Source organism: Loxodonta africana, chromosome 19, assembly GCF_030014295.1.
Source record: "Loxodonta africana isolate mLoxAfr1 chromosome 19, mLoxAfr1.hap2, whole genome shotgun sequence".
In the NCBI taxonomy this organism is placed as follows: domain Eukaryota; kingdom Metazoa; phylum Chordata; class Mammalia; order Proboscidea; family Elephantidae; genus Loxodonta; species Loxodonta africana.
The window spans coordinates 35,333,473-35,354,690 of record NC_087360.1 but is presented as its reverse complement, the minus strand read 5'-3'; the positions used below and the strand labels follow the sequence as shown (position 1 = coordinate 35,354,690).

General features: G+C 41.0%; 1 pseudogene; it reads left to right on the top strand.

Moving 5' to 3' along the window:
- Positions 1-1,762: 1,762 nt before the first annotated feature.
- LOC100675617 (ATP-dependent RNA helicase DHX8-like) lies at positions 1,763-19,831 on the top strand (annotated as a pseudogene).
- Positions 19,832-21,218: the final 1,387 nt, after the last annotated feature.

Below are 21,218 nucleotides of genomic sequence, written 5' to 3'. Positions count from 1 at the left end.
ATTCTCTAAGCTTGTGTTTATCTGTAAATATCTTAATTTCGCCTTCATATTTCAGAGAGAGTTTTGCTGGATATATGATCCTTGGCTGGCAGTTTTTCTCCTTCAGTGCTCTGTATATGTCATCCCATTGCCTTCTTGCCTGCATGGTTTCTGCTGAGTAGTCTGAACTTATTCTTATTGATTCTCCCTTGAAGAAGACATTTCTTTTATCCCTGGCTGCTTTTGAAATTTTCTCTTTATCTTTGGTTTTGGCAAGTTTGATGATAATATGTCTTGGTGTTTTTCTTTTTGGATCAATCTTAAATGGGGTTCGATGAGCATCTTGGATAGATATCCTTTCATCTTTCCTGATGTCAGGGAAGTTTTCTGTCAGCAGATCTTCAACTATTCTTTCTGTGTTTTCTGTCCTCCGTCCCTGTTCTGGGACTCCAATCACACGCAAGTTATCCTTCTTGATAGAGTCCCACATGATTCTTAGGGTTTCTTCATTTTTTTTAATTCTTTTATCTGTTTTTTTTCAGCTATGTTGGTGTTAATTCCCTGGTCCTCCAGATTTCCCACTCTGCATTCTAATTGCTCGAGTCTGCTCCTCTGACTTCCTATTGCGTTGTCTAATTCTGTAATTTTATTGTTAATCTTTTGGATTTCTGCATGCTGTCTCTCTATGGATTCTTGCAACTTATTAATTTTTCCACTATACCAACACGGTAATTTAAAGACCAATTCTTCGGCCTTCCTTGTTCATTTCTTTTAGTCACTGTCTAGAGTTTTCTGTGTACACGTTTTTCACCTTCCCGGTGATATTTCTTCCTAGGTATTTTCTTCTTTTACCTTCTCTGGTCAGTGGTCATGTTCCCTTCATTCCCTTTCCAGCTTGCTCACTTACATATAGGTAAGTGTTGTCTGAGAAAATGAATTGTACTTCCTCCTTCCCGATGAGGATACTGTGCATTCATTTTTTTTATTATTGTATCTTATCTTTTCTTATCCGATCTATCATCCATCTATCTATGTATCTATGTTTCTATTTATTTGTATCTATCTGTCTTCATATTTCCCCTCTAGCTACTAGTGTAATAGCTCTGGCTAGGACTTCCAGAAGGATGTTGACTAGCAGTGGTGAGAGTGGACAGCATCTCTGTCTTGTTCCTGATCTTCATAAAAAAGCTCTCAGTCGTCCTGCATTGAGTATGATGCTAGCTGTGGGCTTTTCATAAAATGCCCTTAATCCTCTTTAAAAAAAGAAAAACAATTCCTATTTCCCTTCCACTCCTATCTCGATGAGTGGTTTTTTCCTTTTTTTTCCAATTAATTCAGGAAAGGGTGTTGAATTTTGCCAAATCCCTTTTCTGCACCTTTGGAGATCGTCATGTGAGTCTTCCAGGTCTTTTCTGGATTGGGTTGTTTTTCTCTCTGTCATGAAGTTGTACGTGGCAGTGGGGAGAATGCTCTACCTCCCTACGGAAGCCCAAGAAAGACCTGCACCCTGGATATAAGCGGGGATCTGGGCTATCCGCAGCCTACAGCTCCTCTGCTTCCTCTTGAGCTGCTGCCTGAGGCCCATGGGCCAACTCTTTTGCCTGTAGATGTTTGACTGTGGTGCCTCCTATGGCCTCCTTCACCTGAGGGCAGTGGCCCAGAGGTGGCTTCAGTCCTCTACCACTGGGCTTCTTTTTTTTCCCCCGTTTACCAGAGATCTTAAACAAAAAATTAGATAGTTGTGATTGTATTAGGTTAATTGGATTAAGCAAATGTGCCTGGATTGATTGGTTTAGATTGAATGGATTACATGGGATCAGACTGAGTGATTTAATTAAGTCACATGAGGTTGGGTTAAATTTATTGCATTAATTGAATGTGATTGGATTGGATTGATTGGATTTGAGAGCGTGTAAAAATCACATGACATTGAACAACATAAAAACCTGGAAAGACAACATTCCTCAGAGTGACTGACATTTCCTGCACCATGAATTGTTCCCAGTATCCATCTATCTGAGAATTTGATGTGGAAACTGGAACCAGGCCGGAGTACCTCTGAGGCTCAACAGTGCATAGGCAGAGAGGTTGCTGTAGTCGTTGCTGTCGCTGTGCCTAAGGCGGGCGAAGTAACTGGGGTGGAGCCAGGCCCCGCGGAAGAACATGTCAAACTCAAGTATTTATCTTTGCTGTCGAAGGTTTGCACCTAGCTGGACAATCACTTGACAATCAACGGCAAGAATCTGGCTGAATTTGTGATCAGTCTTGCTGAGAAAAATACCACCTTCGATAGTTTTAAAGGCTGTCTGGTTAAAAATGGTGCAGAATTCACAAACTCTCGTATTAGTAACTTGCTGCGTCTCCTACAAACCATGGGATCTCCATCAAAGACTTCTACTAGCAGAGATTCTTTTGTTAAACCCAAAACCAAAAAAGAAAAGCTGAAGGAATTCTTACTACTCCTTTACCAACTAGGCTGGGCAAGGATGATGTGAGAGTCACTGTGGATGTCCTGAAAGAACTGGAAGCTTAATGTTCGGAATAGCAGACCAGAAGCAGAGAGATACAGAGCACCAGGAAAGGACAAAGAAAAAGAATCGGAGCTGAAGCAGAGACAGGGAAAGCGACCAAGAAAGAGACCATAAGTGGAGACACAGGTCCCATTTTCCGTCACATTTCAGGACCCAGAGAAGGAATAGATATCAGCTCAGGAGTAGAAGTCAGAGTCCCCCCAGAGACCACAAAGACCAGGACGGTATGGGAATACAAATTTGGACAGATAGTGGGATAAACATATGGACAGCCCTCTCCCCAAGGAGCCTAACCCTGGGGACATTTACAACGGGAAAACTATCAGCATCATATAGTTTGGGTGTTTTGTGCAACCGGAGGGACTAAGGAATTGATGGTAAGGACTGTTACACATTTCTGACCTCCACCAGGACAGCCATGTGGCCAATGTGGCTGATGTGGTGAGCAAAGGCCAGAGGGTCAAGGTCAAAGTCCTGTCCTGCAGCAGGACCAAGACCAACCTAAGCATAAAGGAAGTGAATAAAGAGAACAGAGAAGATTGGAGCCCAAATGAACAACGAAATGAGGAAACCTCAATGTGAAATCCTGACAGAGCTACCCACCTGTCCTTCATCAGTGCCCTGAAATAGAGGATAACTGGCTGAAGCGCAAGTGCTTCACCCACATCTCTGACTCAGTAAAGTGGGAGATGAAACAGATGATTGCTGCCAGTGTCCTTTCCAAAGAAGAGTTTCCAGACTTGATGAAGATACCAGCATTCTCCCTAAGGTGGACAATGAAGACGAGAACTTTGAAATCAAACTGGTTGAGAAAGAGCCTCCATTCCTGAGAAGGCACACCAAGCAAAGTATGGACATGAGCCCCATTAAAATTGTTAAGAACCCAGATGGCTACCTCTCCCAAGCAGCCATGATGCAAAGTGCCTTGGTTAAAGAAAGGCAGGAACTTAAGCAGACCCAAAGGGAAGCTGAAATGGATTCTATTCCCATGGGACTCAACAAGCCCTGGGTTGATCTTCCTCCTGATGCAGAAGGCAGGCAGATTGCTGCCAACAGGGGTATTGGGATGATGTCCAATGACATTCCCTAGTGGACGAAATAAGACTTTGGGGTCCACAAAGCATCTTATGGGAAAAAGACTCAGATGTTAATCCTGGAGCTGAGTGAGAGCCAGTCCGTCTATGAACTCGAGGAGCAGCTGGTCCAGGCTGTCCATGGCAATCATATCCTGATTTTTATTGGACAGACAGGATCTAGGAAGACAAAGCAGATCACCCCGTACCTGGCAGAGGCAGGCAACAAAACCGGGGGCAAGACTGGATGTATCTGGCCCAGAAGAATGGCAGCCAAAAGAGTGTCAGAGGAGTTTGATTGTTGCTTAGGCCAACAAGTGGGCTACGCCATTCAACTTGAGGACTACACCAGCCCTGAAGCAGTCATCAAGTACGTGAGAGATGGAATGTTGCTCAGAGAGTTTCTGATGGACCCTTGGCCTCACTGCGTATGCCATCATCATGTTGGATGAGGTGCACAAAAGAACAGTTCACACTGACATGTTCTTTGGGTTGTTGAAAAAGATGGTTCAAAAATGGCTGTTATTAAAAAAAAACACAGACTGAGGTGGAGACAAGATGGCAGAGTAGTCAGATGTTTCCGGTGATCTCTCTTACAACAAAGACCTGAAAAAACAAGAGAAACAATTATATTTATGACAAGCTAGGAGCCCTGAACATCAAAGGCAAACTTAGAACACGGACTGAGTGGCAGGGCGAGGGAGAGATGGCTCAGAAGCAGAGAGGAACCCTTAGGCATGATTCCTGGGAGCAACTGTGGCAGGCTGGTGGTAGCATTCAGCCACAGTTTCTTCAGGGAGAAACAGCCGGCTGCACAGACTGTTTGCATCTCTGGAACCAGAGAAGAATGGCGCGCTCAGCAAAAGCTAACTACTTGTGTAAGTTTTACCATGCCTCCAGCCCCCAAGCTGGCTTCAGTGGCTGTTGATTTCCCTGGGCCTGAGATGGGTTCTGCTGAGTGCTCTGAGCCATTCTCCCAGCCTTGGAGAAGAAATAAATTCACAATTGGGTTAAAAGATAATCTGCCAGCTCCACTAACTTGGGGAGCTCAGGACAGAAGCGGCTCCTGTCCAGGCATAAATGCTCCGTGGACTTTGAATACCTTTCCCTCTTGCATGGACTTGTGTGGGCCTATTTCAGGAGAACAGTCACATGTTGGCAGACTGAAACTGTTTCAGCTGTGCAGTGGAGAGATTGGTGTTTGATGTCTGACACCGCTGTACCTACTAAACAGGGTCCTCATCTACCCACATTAGGGGCCTAAGGACTGGCGGCTACACTCATGTCACACACCCACCTGTGACAGGGGTCTGAGAATAACTGGTACCTGCCAGTCCTTACAACCAAAAGCATTAGGTGCCCATGGTCTGTCTGCAGAACCCACCCACCTGTGTGCTTTAGGGAACAGGGAAGCACTTTCCTCACAGACACTCAGAGGATGGTTGTCAGCCCCCTGCCTTGTTCATAGCACGACCCCCTGCTGCAACCACATACCTGTACCTACACCAATCACCCCTGCCCCTCTAAGACTGTAGGACAGATCTTTTACCTGGACACCTGAGCTGAATTCATACAAGAAAAATGAATGAATGAATTCCTAGGCTCATGTACCTGAAAACAGCTCTAGCCATCTGGTGACAGGACTTAGAGCTTCAAAGACAAAAATAATCAAGCTACCTTGCTCAAGCAGCCCATTTGGGTGTATCAAAACAAAACAAAGTAAGAAGCTAGGATACAGTAGGCAAATATAAAATAAACTAATACAATAACTTATAGGTGCCTATGAGACAATATTCAATGTCAAACCACATAAAGAATCAGACTGTAATCGCTTCAACAAGCTCTCAAAACAAGGAATCAAAGGATGTTCTGGATGAAGGTACCATCCTGGAATTACCACATGCAGAATACAAAGACTAATATACAGAACTCTTCAAGACATCAGGAAGGACAGCATGCAATAAGCAGAACAAACCAAGGAACACACAGATAAAGCAGTTGAAGAAATTGAAAAGCTTATTCAGGAACATAATGAAAAATCTAATAAGCCACAAGATTCCGTACAGAAAGAGCAATGAGAAATACAGATTAACAATAAAATTACAAAGTTACAAAACTCAACAGAAAGTCAGAGGAGCAAAATCGTGGAACTGGAAGCCAGAATTAGTGAGTTTGAAGATAAAACACTTAGCACCAATATAAAATATATATATATATATATATATATATATATATATAGTCGAAGAAAAATCAGAGAAAAGAATTTTAAAAAGTGAAGAAACCCCAAGAATCATGTGGGACTCTATCAAGAGAAATAATTACTCCTACGAGTAATTGGAGTATCAGAACAGGGAGGGATAAGAGAAAATACAAAGAAAATTGTTGAAGCTTTGTTGGCAGAAAACTTCCCTGATATTGAGAAAGATGAGAAGATATCTAAGATGCTCATCAAACTCCACATAAGGTAGATCTGAAAAGAAAGTCACCAAGGCATATTATACTCAAAGTTGCCAAAACCAAAGATGAAGAGAGAATTATAAGAGCAGCAAGGGAGAAACGAAAAGTCATCTACAAAGGAGAGCCAATAAGAATAAGCTCGGACTACTGGGCAGAAACCATTCAGGCAAGAAGACAATGGGATGACATATTTTTTTAATTGCCAGCCAAGAATCATATATCCAGCAAAACTGTCTCTTAAATATGAAGGTGAAATTAAGACATTTCCAGATAAACACAAGTTGGGGGAATTCATAAAAACCAAACCAAAACTACAACAAATACTAAAGGGAGTTCTTTGGTAGGAAATCAATAATATCAAGTATCAACCCAAGACTAGAACACTGGGCAGAGCAACCAAAAGTCAACCCAGACGGGGAAATCCAAAAAAACAAAGCAAAATTATTATTATTTTTTTAAAAAAGCCCAGAACAGGGTAACAGCGATGTTATTATATAAAAGAAGACAACGTTAAAATAATAAAGAGGGACAAAGAAATGTAATCATACACCTTCCATATGAAGAGGAAGATACGGCGATACAAAGAAACACAAGTTAGTTTTAAATTTAGGAATATAGGGGTAAATAGTAAGGTGACCACAAAGGAGACAAACTAGCCTACTCATCAAAATAAAATACAAGGGAAAAATAGGGACTCAGCAGAAACAAAATCAACGACAACAAATATGAGGAAAGGACAATATATAAAGAAAATCTACTCAGCACATAAAATTAAGAGGCAAAAAGAAACTGTCAACAATACACAAAAAGACATCAAAATGTTAGCACTAAATTCATACTTATCCACAATTACCCTGAATGTGAATGGACTAAATGCACCAATAAAGAGACAGAGAGTGGCAGAATGGATTAAAGAAAAGATCCATCTGTATGTTGCCTACAAGAGACACACCTTAGACTTAGAGACACAAACAAACTAAAACTCAAAGGATGGAAAAAAATATATCAAGCAAACAACAATCAAAAAAGAGCAGGAGTGGCAATATTAATTTCTGACAAAATACACTTTAAAGTTAAATCCATCGTAAATGATAAGGAAGGACACTATATAATGATTAAAAGGACAATACACCAAGAAGATACAACCATATTAAATATTTATGCACCCAATGACAGGGCTGCAAGATACATAAAACAAACTCTACCAGCATTGAAAAGTGAGATAGCTCCAACTTAGGAGACTTCAACACACCACTTTTGGTGAAGGACAGAACATCCAGAAAGAAGCTCAATAAAGACGTGGAACATCTAAAGGCCACAATCAACCAACTTGACCTTGTCGACATATATAGAACACTCCACCCAACAGCAACCAACTACACTTTCTTTTCTAGTGCACATGGAACATTCTCTAGAATAGACCACATATTAGGTCATAAAGCAAGCCTTAAACCCAGCCTTAGCAGAATCCAAAACATTGAAATATTACAAAGCATCTTCTCTGACCATAAGGCTATAAAAGTGGAAATCAATAACAGGAAAAGCAGGGAAAAGAAATCAAACACTTGGAAACTGAACAATACCCTGCTCAAAAAAAGACTAGATTATAGAAACATTAAGGATGGAGTAAAGAAATTTAGAGAATCCAATGAGAATGAAAACACTTCCTCTCAGAACCTCTGGGACACAGCAAAAGCAGTGCTCAGAGGCCAATTTATATCAATAAATGCACAGAATCAAAAAGAAGAAAGGGCCAAAATCAAAGAATTATCCCTACAACTTGAACAAATAGAAAGAGAGCAACAAAAGAAACCCACAGGCACCAGAAGAAAACAAATAATAAAAATTAGAGCGGAACTAAATGAAATAGAAAACAGAAAAACAATTGAAAGAATTAACAAGACCAAAAGCTGGTTTTTTAAAAAAATTCAACAAAATGGATAAACCATTGGCCAAACTGACAAAAGAAAAACAGGAGAGGAACCAAAAAACCTGAATAAGAAATGAGACGGGCAATATTACAAAAGAACCAACTGAAATTAAAAGAATCATATAGGATTACTATGAAAAACTATGCTCAAACAAATTTGAAAACCTAGAAGAAATGGATGTATTCCTAGAAACACACTACCTACCTAAACTAACACAAACAGAGGTACAACAATAAATAGACCCATAACAGAAGAAGAGATTGAAAAGGTAATCAAAAAACTCCCAACAAAAAAAAAAGCCCTGGTCCAGACGGCTTCACTGCAGAGTTCTAACAAACTTTCAGAGAAGAGTTAACACCACTACTACTAAAGGTATTTCAGAGCACAGAAAAGGATGGAATACTACCAAACTCATTCTATGAAGCCACCATATCCCTGATACCAAAACCAGGTAGAGACACCACGAAATAATTATTGAATATATTTTATATCCCTCATGAACATAGAAGCAAAAATCGTCAACAAAATTCTAGCCAATAGAATTCAACAACATATCAAAAAAATAATTCAACATGACCAAGTGGGATTCATACCAGGTATGCAGGGATGGTTCAATATTAGAAAAACAATTCATGTAATCCACCACATAAATAAAACAGAAGACAAGAATCACATGATTTTATCAACTGATGCAGAAAAGGCATTTGACAAAGTTCAACACCAATTCATGATGAAAAAAAACTCTCAGCAAAATAGGAATAGAAGAAAAATTCCTTAACATAATAAAGGGCTTTTATACAAAGCCAACAGCCAACGTCACCCTAAATGGAGAGAACTTGAAAGCATTCCCACTGAGATCGGAAATCAGACAAGGATGCCCTTCATCCCTGCTCTTATTCAACATTGTCTTGGAGGTCCTAGCCAGAGCAATTAGGCTAGTTAAAGAAATCAAGGGCATACAGACTAGCAAGGAAGAAGTAAAAGTATCTCTATTTGCAGATGACATGATCTTATACACTGAAAATCCTAAGGAATCCTCAAGAAAACTACAGAAACTAATAATTCAGCAGAGTATCGGGATACAAGATAAACATACAAAAATCAGTTGGATTCCTCTACACCAACAAAAAGAACATCGAAGAGGAAATCACCAAATCAATGCCATTTACAGTAGCCCCCAAGAAGATAAAATACTTAGGAATAAATCTTACCAGAGATGTAAAAGACTTATACAAAGAAAACTACAGTACACTTCTGCAAGAAATCAAAAGAGACATAAGTGAAAGAACATACCTTGCTCGGGGATAGGAGGACCTAACATTATAAAAATGTCTATTCTAATGCACACCCATGTTTATTGCAACTCTGTTCACAATAGCAAAAAGTTGGAAGCAACCAAGGTGTCCACCAACGGATGAATGGGTAAATAAATTGTGGTATATTCACACAATGGAATACTACACATCGATAAAGAACAGTGACGAATCTGTGAAACATTTCATAACATGGAGGAACCTGGAAGGCATTATGCTGAGCGAAATCAGTCAGAGGCAAAAGGTCAAATGTTGTATAAGACCACTATTATAAGATCTTGAGAAATAGTATAAACTGAGAAGAACACATACTTTTGTGGTTACAAGGGGGGGAGGGAGGGAGAGGGTTTTTTACTGATTAATTAGTAGATAAGAACTGCTTTAGGTGAAGGGAAGGACAACACTCAATACATGGAAGGTCAGCTCAACTGGACTGGACCAAAAGCAAAGAAGTTTCCGGGATAAAATGAATGCTTGAAAGGTCAGCGGAGCAAGGGCGGGGGTTTGGGAACCATGGCTTAAGGGGACTTCTAAGTCAATTGGCAAAATAATTCTATTATGAAAACATTCTGCATCCCACTTTGAAATGTGGCGTCTGGGGTCTTAAATGCTAACAAGCGGCCGACTAAGATGCATCAATTGGTCTCAACCCACCTGGATCAAAGGAGAATGAAGAACACCAAGGTCACACAATAACTAAGAGCCCAAGAGACAGAAAGGGCCACATGAACCAGAGACCTACATCATCCTGAGATCAGAAGAACTAGTTGGTGCCCGGCCACAATTGATGACTACCCTGACAGGGAGCACAATAGAGAACCCCTGAGGGAGCAGGAGATCAGTGGGATGCAGACCCCAAATTCTTATAAAAAGACCAGACTTAATGGTCTGACTTTGACTAGAGGAACCCTGGTGATCAGGGTCCCCAAACCTTCTGTTGGCACAGGTCAGGAACCATCTTCATCAGACATGAAAGGGACTGGACAGAGGGTAGGAGAGAGATGCTGATGAAGAGTGATCTAATTATATCAGGTGGACACTTGAGACTGTGTTGGCATCTCCTGTCTGGAGGGGGGATGGGAGGATAGAAAGAGATGGAAGCTGGCAAAATTGTCACGAAAGGAGAGACTGGAAGAGCTCACTCATTAGGGGGAGAGCAAGTGGGAGTAAGGAGTAAGATGTATATAAACTTATGTGTGACAGACTGACTTGATTTGTAAACGTTCACTTGAAGCTCAATAAAAGTTAATAAAAAAAAAGTCTATTCTACCAAAAGCGATTTATACATTTAATGCAATTCCGATCCAAATCCCAACGACATTCTTTAATGAGATGGAGAAACAAATCACCAACTTCATATGGAAGGGAAAGAGGCCCAGATAAATAAGGCATTACTGGAAAGGAAAAACAAAGTGGGAGGCCTTACTTTACCTGATTTTAGAACCTAATGGGCAAAAGATATGAATAGACACTTCACTAAAGAAGACATTCTGGTATTTGACAGATACATGAGGAAATGTTCACAATCATTAGCTATTAGAGAAATGCAGATCAAAACTACAATGAGATTCCATCTCACTCCAACAAGGCTGGCATTAATCCAAAAAAATAATAAATGTTGGAGCAGCTGTGGAGAGATTGGAACACTTATATACTGCTGGTGGGAATGTCAAATGGTATAACCACTTTGGAAACTGATTTGGCACTTCCTTAAAAAGCTAGAAATAGAACTACCATATGATCCAGCAATCCCAGTCCTTGGAATATATCCTAGAGAAATAAGAGCCTTTACACAAACAGATATATGCACAACCATGTTTACTGCAGCACTGTTTACAATAACAAAAAGATGGAAGCAACCAAGGTGCCCCTCAGTGGATGAATGGATAAATAAATGATGATATATTCACACAATGGAATACTACGCATTGATAAAGAACAGTGAGGAATCTGTGAAACATTTCATAACATGGAGGAACCTGGAAGGCATTACGCTGAGTGAAATTAGTCAGTTGCAAAAGGACAAACATTGTATAAGACCACTATTATAAGAACTTGAGAAATAGTTTAAACTGAGAGGAAAACATTCTTTTGTGGTTACGAGAGGGGGGAAGGAGGGAGGGTGGGAGAGGGGCATTCACTAATTAGATAGTAGATAAGAACTACTTTAGGTGAAGGGAAAGCCAGCACACAATACAGAGGAGGTCAGTACAACTGGACCAAACCAAAAGCAAAGAAGTTTCGTGAATAAACTGAATGCTTCAAAGGCCAGTGTAGCCGGGGCAGGGATCTGGGGGCTATAGTTTCAGGTGACATCTACATCAATTGGTGTAATAAAATCTATTAAGAAAACATTCTGCATCCCACTTTGAAGAGGAGCATCTGGGGTCTTCAACACTAGCAAGCAGCCATCTAAGATGCATCAAATGATCTCAACCCTCCTGGATCAAAGAAGAATGAAAAACACCAAGGACACAAGGTGATTATGAGCCCAAGAGACAGCAAGGGCCACATGAACCAGAGACTACATCATCCTGAGACTAGAAGAACTAGATGGTGCCCGGCTATAACTGATGACTGCCCTGACAGGGAACACAATAGAGAACCCCTAAGGGAGCAGGAGAGCAGTGAGATACAGACCCCAAATTCTCATAAGGCCAGACTTAATGGTCTAACTGAGACTAGAAGGACCCCAGTGGTCATGGCCCCCAGAGTTTCTGTTGTCCCAGGACAGGATCCTTTCCCACAGCAACTCTTCACACTGGACAATGGTTGGAGAGGGATGCTGGTAAGGAGTGAGCTTCTTGGATCAGGTGGACGCTTGAGACTATGTTGGCACCTCCTGCCTGGAGGAGAGATGAAAGGATGGAGGGGGTTAGAAGTTTGCAAAATGGACACGAACAGAGAGAGTGGAGGGAGGCAGTGGGCTGTCTCATTAGGGGGAGAGTAATTGGGAGTGTGTAGCAAGGTGTATATGGGTTTGCTTGTGAGAGACTGACTTGATTTGTAAACTTTCACTTAAAGCACAATAAAAAGTATTTAAAAAAAGAGAGAGAGAAATAACCTATTACTGATTGGAGTACCAGAACAGGAAGGGATAACAGAAAATACAGAGAGAATTGTTGAAGATTTGTTGGCAGAAAGCTTCCCTGATATCATGAAAGAAGAGAAGATATGTATCCAAGATGCTCATCAAACTCCACATGAGGTAGATCTTAAAAGAAAGTCACCAAGACATATTATAATCAAACTTGCCAAAACCAAATATAAAGAGAGGATTTTAAGAGTGGCTATGGATAAATGAAAAGTAACCTACAAAGGAGAGTCTATCAGAATAAGCTGGTACTACTCGGCGGAAACCATGCAGACAAGAAGGCAATGGGATGACATATATAAAGCATTGAAGGAAAAAAATCCCCAGCCAAGAATCACATATCCAGCAAAACTGTCTCTCAAATATGAAGGCAAAATTAGGACATTTCCAGATAAATGGAAGTTTAGGCAATTTGTAAAAACCAAAACAAAACTACAAGAAATACTAAAGGGAGTTCTCTGGTAAGAAAATCAATAATATCAGATAAGCAACCCAAGACTAGGGCACAGGACAGGGCAACCAGATGTCAACCAGGATAGGGAAATCACAAAAATAAATCAAGATAAAAAAATGCTCAAAACAGGGAAACAGCGATGTCATTATGTAAAAGAAGACAACATTAAAGCAATAAAGAGGGACCTAAGAAGTGTAGTCATAGATCTTTCATATGGAGAGGAAGACAAGGTGAAATAAAGAAATAAAAGTTAGCTTTAAACTTAGAAAGATAGGAGGTAAGAATTAAGGTAACCACAAAGGAGACTAACAATCCTGCTCATCAAAATAAAATACAAGAAAAAAATAGAGACTCAGCAGAAACATAATCAATGACAACAAACAAGAGGAAAAGACAATATATAAAGATAAAATAGCACAAAAAAATTAAGTGGGAAAAAGAAACTCTCAACAACACACACACAAAAAAAACACATCGAAATGACGGCACTAAACTCATACCTATCCGTAATTAAACAGAATGAAAATGGACTAAATGCACCAGTAAAGAGACAGAGAGTGGCAGAATGGATTAAAAAAACATGATCCGCTATATGCTCCCTACAAGAGACACACCATAGGCTTAGAGACACAAACTAAAACTCCAAGAAGGAAAAAAAAAATATCAAGCAAACAACAATCAAAAAAGAGCAGGAGTGGCAATATTAATTTCTGACAAAATAGACATTAGAGTAAAATCCACAGCGAAAGATAAGGAAGGACATTATATAATGATTAAAGGGACAATATACCAGGAGGATATAACCATATTAAATATTTATGCACCCAATGACAGGGCTGCAAGATACATAAAAAGAACTCTAACAGCATTGAAAACTGAGATAGATAGCTTCACATTTATAGTAGGAGACATCAACACACCACTTACAGTGAAGCACAGGCCATCCAGAAAGAAGCTCAATAAAGACACGCAAGTTCTAAATGCCAAAATCAACCAACTTGACCTTGTACACATATGCAGAACGCTCCACCCCACAGCAACCAAGTATACTTTCTTTTCTAGTGCACATGGAACATTCTCTAGAATAGACCACATATTAGGTCATAAGAAAGCCTTAGTAGAATCCAAAACATTGAAATATTACAAAGCATCTTCTCTGAACATAAGGCCATAAAGGTAGAAATCGATTACAGAAAAAGCAGGGAAAAGAAATCAAACACTTGGAAACTGAACAATACCCTGCTCAAAAAAGACTGGGTTATAGAAGACACTAGCGATGGAATAAAGAAATTCAGAGAATCCAACAAGAATGACAACACTTTGTATCAGAACCTCTGGGACACAGTAACACAGGCCTCAGAAGTCAATTTATATCAACAAATGCACACATACAAAAAGAAGAAAAGGCCAAATCAAAGAATTATCCCTACAACTTGAACAATTAGTGCGCAACAAAAGAAACCCTCAGGCACCAGGAGAAAGCAAGTAATAAAAATGAGAGCAGAATTAAATGAAATAGAGAACAGAAAAACAACTGAAAGAGTTAAGATCCAAAGCTGGTTCTTTGAAAAAATCAACAAAATTGATAAACCATTGGCCAAACTGACAAAAGAAATACAGGAGAGGAAGCAAATAACCCAAATAAGAAATGAGGTGGATGATAGACCCAACTGAAATTAAATGAATCATATCAGATTACTATGAAAAATTGTACTCTAACAAATTTGAAAACCTAGAAGAAATGGATGAATTTCTAGAAACACACTACCTACCTAAACTAACACAAACAAAGGTAGAACAACTAAATAAACCCATAACTAAAGAAGCGATTGCAAGGTAATTAAAAAACTCCGAACAACAGCAAAAAAAAAAAAAAAAAGCCCTGGTCCTGATGGTTTCACTGCAGAGTTCTACCAAACTCTCAGAGAAGAGGTAACACCACTACTCCTAAAGGTATTTCAGAGCATAGATACAGATGGGATACTCCCAAACACATTCTATGAAGCCATCATATCCCTGATACCAAAACCAGGTAAAGACTCCACAAAAAAAGAAAATTACAGAGCTACACTGTTGTTGGTTATACCCCTAATGAACTTAGATGCAAAAATCCTCAACAAAATCCTAGCCAAGAGAGTTCAACAACATATTAAACAAAATAATTCGCCATGACCAAGTGGGATTCATATCAGGTATGCAGGGATGCTTCAATATTAGAACAATTGTATAAATATCATATAAATAAAACAAAAGACAAGAACCACATAATCTTATCAATTGATGCAGAAAAGGCATTTGACAAAGTTCAACACCTATTCATGATAAAAACTCTCAGCAAAGTAGGAATAGAAGGAAGGTTCCTCAGCATAATAAAGGACATTTATACAAAGCCAACAGCCAACATCATCCTAAATGGAGAGAGTCTGAACCTATTCCCATTGAGATTGGGAGCCAGACAGGGATGCACTTTATCACAACTCTTATTCAGCATAGTGCTGGAGGTCCTAGCCAGAGCAATTAGGCTAGATAAAGAAATAAAGGGCATCCAGATTGGTAAGGAAGAGTAAAATTATCTCTATTTCCAGATGACATGATGACACGATCTTATACACAGAAAACCCCAAAGAATCCTCAAGAAAAATGCTGAAACTAATAGAAGAGTTCAGCAGAATATCAGGATACAAGACAAAGATACCAAAAGCAGTTGGATTCCTCTACACCAACAAAAGGGACATCGAAGAGGAAATCACCAAATCAATACCATTTACAGTAGCCCCCAGAAGATGAGATACTTACGAATAAATCTTACCAGAGATGTAAAAGACCTATACAAAAAAACTACAAAACACTCCTGTGAGAAACCAAAAATGGAAAAACATACCTTGCTCATGGATAGGAAGACTTAATATTGTAAAAATGATTATTCTACCCAAAGCAATCTATAGACACAATGTAATTCTGATCCAAATTTCAATGACATTTTTTAGTGAAATGTAGAAACAAATCACCAACTTCATGTGGAAGGGAAGAGGCCCAGGATAAGTAAAGCATTGCTGAAGAAGAAGAACAAAGTGGGAGGCCTGACTCTACCTGATTTAAAAAAAAAAAAAAATTTTTTTTTTTTATCTCCAAAGTAGTCAAAACAGCCTGGAAGTAGCACAGCAAGAGATACATAGACCAATGGAACAGAATTGAGAATCCAGACATAAATCCATCCACATATGAGCAATTGGTATCTGACAAAGACCCAAAGTCCATGAATTGGGAAAAAGACAGACTCTTTAACAAATAGTGCTGCATAGCTGGATATCTATCTGCAAAAAAAAAAAAAAAATGAAACAAGACCCACACCTCACACCATGCACAAAAACTAGCTCAAAATGGATCAAAGACCTAAATATAAATTCTAAAACAATAAAGATTATGGGAAAAAAAATTAGGGACAACGTTAGGAGCCCTAATACATGGCGTAAACAGTATACAAAACATTACTCACAATGCACAAACTCCAGAAGAGAAACTAGATAACTGGGAGCTCCTAAAACTCAAACACCTATGCTCATCCAAAGACTTCACCAAAAGAGTAAAAAGATTACCTACAGACTGGGAAAAAGTTTTTAGCTATGACATTTCCGATCAGGGCCAGATCTCTAAAATCTACATGATACTGCAAAAACTCAACTACAAAAAGACAACCTAATTTAAAAATGGGCAAAGGATATGAACAGGTACTTCAATAAAGATATTCAGACAGCTAACAGATACATGAGGAAATGCTCACGATCATTAGCCATTAGAAAAACGCAAACCAAAACTACAATGAGATTCCATCTCTCTCCAACAAGGCTGGCATTAATCCAAAAAACACAAAATAATGTTGGAGAGATTATGGAGAGACTGGAACACTTACACACTGCTGGTGGGAATGTAAAATGGTACAACCACTTTGAAAATCGATTTGGCGCTTTCTTAAAAAGCTGGAAACAGAACTACCATACCACCCAGCAATCCCACTCTTTGGAATATATCCTAGAGAAATAAGAACCTTTACATGAACAGATATATGCACACCCATCTTCATTGCAGCACTGTTTACAATAGCAAAAAGATGGAAGCAACCAAGGTGCCCATCAACAGATGAATGGGTACATAAATTATGGTATATTCATACAATGGAATACTATGCATCAATAAAGAACAATGATGCATCTGTGAAAATTTTCATAACATGGAGGAATCTGGAAGGCATTATGCTGAGTGAAATTAGTTGCAAAAGTACAAATATTGTATAAGACCACTATTATAAGAACTTGAGAAATAGTTTAAACAGAGGAGAAAATATTCTTTGATGGTTACGAGGCGAGGGAGAGGGAGAGAGGGGGTATTCACCAATTAGATAGTAGACAAGAACTATTTTAGGTGAAGGGAAAGACAACACACAATACGGAATAGGTCAGCACAACTGGACTAAATGAAAAACAAAGAAGTTGCCTGAATAAACTGAATGCTTCGAAGGCCAGCTTAGCATGGGCGGGGGTTTGGGGACCATGGTTTCAGGGGATATCAAAGTCAATTGGCACAATAAAATCTATTAAGAATACACTCTGCATCCCACTTCGGAGAGTAGCATCTGGGGTCTTAAATGGTAGCAAGCAGCCATCCAAGATGCATCAATTGGTCTCAATCCACCTGGAGCAAAGGAGAATGAAGAACACCGAAGACACAATGTAATTATGAGCCTAAAAGACCGAAAGGTCCACATAAACCAGAGACTACATCAGCCTGAGACCAGAAGAACTAGATGGTGCCTGGCTACAACTGATGACTGCCCTGACAGGGAACACAACAAAGAACCCCTGAGGGAGCAGGAGACCAGTGGGATGCAGACCTCAAATTCTCATAAAAAGACCAGACTTAATGGTGGGACTGAGACTAGAAGGACTCCGGACGTCATGGTCCCCAGACCTTCTGTTAGCCCAAGACAGGAACTGTTCCCGAAGCCAACTCTTCAGACAGGGATTAGACTGGACTATGGGATAGGAAATGATATTGGTGAAGAGTAAGCTTCTTGGATCAATGAGACTATGTGGGCAGCTCCTTTCTGGAGGGGAGATGAGAGGGCAGAGGGTGTCAGAAGGTGGCCGAATGGACACAAAAATAGATAGTGGAGAGAAGGAGTGTGCTGTCTTATTAGGGGGAGAACAGCTAGGAATACATAAAACCGAACAACCAGCCCCTTGCCGTCAAGTCCATTCAGACTCCTAGCGACCCTGTGTAGCATAGTGGCTAAGAGCTAAGGCTGCTAACCAAAAGGTCGGCAGTTTGAATCCACCAGGCGCTCCTTGGAAACCATATGGGGCAGTTTTACTCTGTCCTATAGGGTTGCTATGAGTGAACGAGGAGTATATAGCAAGGTGTATATAAATTTTTGTGTAAGAGATTGACTTGATTTGTAAATTTTTACTTAAAGCACAATTAAAAAAAAAAGAAATGGCTGGACATGAAGCTGATTGTCACCTCAGCCACCTTGGATGCAGTGAAGTTTTTTTCAGTAGTTTTTTGAAACTCCCATGTTCCCCAACCCAGGTTAAACCTGTCCAGTGGAAAAACTGAAATACTGTACACAAAGGAACCTGAGACAAATTTTCTGGGCCCCAGGTAGATCACTGCCATGCAGATCCACCTAACAGGCTCACCAGGTGATATCCTGGTCTTCCTCATATCAGGTCACTGCTTGTGAGATCCTATATGAATGAATGAAATCCCTAGGACCTGATGCTCCAGAGTTAATTATCCTCACAGTGTAATCTAACCTTCCCAGTGAGAAGAAGACCTGCTCCATCTGGCAGCAGAAAGTTGTGATTGCCAGCAACATAGTGGAGACATCGCTTTTGATGTGGACCCTACTACATGGTGGACCCTGGATTCATGAAGCAGAAAATGTACAATTCCTAGACAGGCCGACTAGCTCATGGTAATGCCTGTTTCTCAGGCTCAGGCAAAGCAACACCCTGGCAGAGCTTGGAAAACGGGCCCAGAGAAGTGCTACAGGCTGTACACGGAACATGCCTACCCAAACAAAATGCTGGTCACCAACTGCCGGAGATCCAGAGAACCAACTTAGCAAACACGGTGCTCTGTCTCAATGCCATGGGCATCAATGACCAGCTGTCCTTTGACTTCACGGATGCCACACCAGTGAAAACTTTGATCACAGCCATGGAGCAGTTGTACATGTTGGGGGTTCCAAATAAGGGCCTGCTCACTCACCTGGGCAGCAGGATGGCAGAGTTCCCTCTGCAGTCAATACTGTGCAAAGTGCTGATCATGTCTGTACACCTGGGATGAGGTGAGGAAATGCTGACCATCATGTCCAAGCTGTCTGTGCAGAACGTGTTCTACGGGCCGAAGGGTAAACAAGCCCTTGTGGATCACAAGAAGGTTCGTTCCCTGTGCCAGGTCCAGGACATCTGCAAACAGATGTTAGGCATAAAGGACAGACACACCCTGGATGTGGTCTCCTGTGACAAGTCCACAGTCTGAGGGGAGAAGGCCGTCTGCAGTGTATTCTTCTGGGATGCTGCCAAGAAAGACCCACAGGAGGGTTACCAGACACTGATTGACCAGCAGGTGGTCTACATCCATCCTTCCAGTGCATTCTTCGACAGAAAGCCAGAATGGGTAGTGTACCACAAGCTGGTACTGACCACAAAGGAGTACATGTGTGAGGTCACCACCATCAATCCCCGGAGTCTTGTGGAGTTTCCCCAGGCCTTCTTCAAGGTCTCTGACCTGACCGAGCTAAGCAAGCAGAAGCAGCGGCAGCATCTCCAGCCCTTGTGCAAGCGCTATGAGGAGACCAATGCCTGGAGAATATCTCAGGCTTCTGGTGGTGTTAAAATGCAAGACTTGACTGCCTCTCTGCAGCAATGGCCCAGGCTTGCACTTACTCGTAATGATAAACAACTGGCCTTGAGAATACAGTTGTCCTGTGACTGAATATCATAACTGGACATAAATTTGACTCTCATTTCTTCCCTGTTGGCAAAGTAGAAACAGAAGTATAAGGCTGGCCTTGGCCAGAGCCTCCAACACCCCCCACCCCTGACCACACCAAGTCACTGGAGTCAGTTGAGAGTTCACAGTCAGCATCACTGCATCATCTTCATCAAAAGGGCAACTTCTGAAGCCCTGGGGTGGGAAAGGTGAGTCAGCAAGCACCTAAAACACTGATGACTCAGTGAGGGCCTTGATGCTCCAGCTGCTGCTTTCTGGAGGAGGGAGACACAAAACCAATCAAAAGTGTCCACCCCCTCTTCCCATCAACTTGTCAGCCCTTGTACTTTGGCTTAACCTTCTGGAAATACTTATTTGTTCTCTTAAGGAAACAAAAATGGTTTTCTGTGGCTGTTTCTTTGAGATGAAAGATTAGGTTATTGGCCTGGATGCAGGGTAATGGAGATTTAGTATCTGTGGCTCTGATGCTCAACATTGCCTAATAAAGTGGAGTCTCATTCCTTTCTTGAGTCTGGCTTTTAACATGCCTACACCTCACTTTCCCATTCCACCCCACCTACCTCATGCCCCAGGCTGAAAATTATCAAAGACCTTCAGGGAGTGAAAAGCAATTGCTTCAATCTCAGCAAGTCTTTCACTCTGTGACTTTGGTCACTTCCCTCTCCCAGTCCCCACAATGGCCTTGTACCCTTTGGCCATTCTCAGACCTAGGCTCAGCTTGCCTCCTCTGAGAACCTTCAGTCTGTCAGGTGTGGACTCCCTCAGACTCCTGCTTCCAGACCAACAAATGTGTCTATATCACACCCCCCCCCCCACACCCGTTTCCTCTCCTCCAGGCTCAACCTAGAGATGCTCATTCAGGTTAATAGTAATCTCTGTACCTATAACTCAACCTCCACTTCCCCAAGATCAGGGCCTGGCTCCATCCACTTTCTACTCTCTTTTGATTTCCAGTCTCTCTCTCTCTCTCCTAGCTTCTTCCTACAAGCCAAACACCTTCTGAAGTTGTTTTTAGAGCCCAAACTGGGCATGTCTCGAACTCAACTCCTCACATGCCTCACCTTGTATTTCCTATCTTTGTGAGTAGCACTGCCATCCACCCAGCTTCACTCAACCAGACTACTTCCTCCCTTGCATCCCACAGAGCCATTGGGAACCAAGTCCTGCAAATTTTACCTCCCAACCACTTACCTTATCTAACATCTCCCAGGCCCAAAGCCCTGGCATAGTTCAAACCCTTGCCTGAGAAGTGCAGTAGCCCCCTTATTGGTTCCCCAGCTACCTCCACCTCTGCCTCTCTGCTCCATCCTCTGTGTGGAAGTGAGTGTTCATCCACAAGGAATTGAGCCTGTCTTTACCCAGCTTAAAC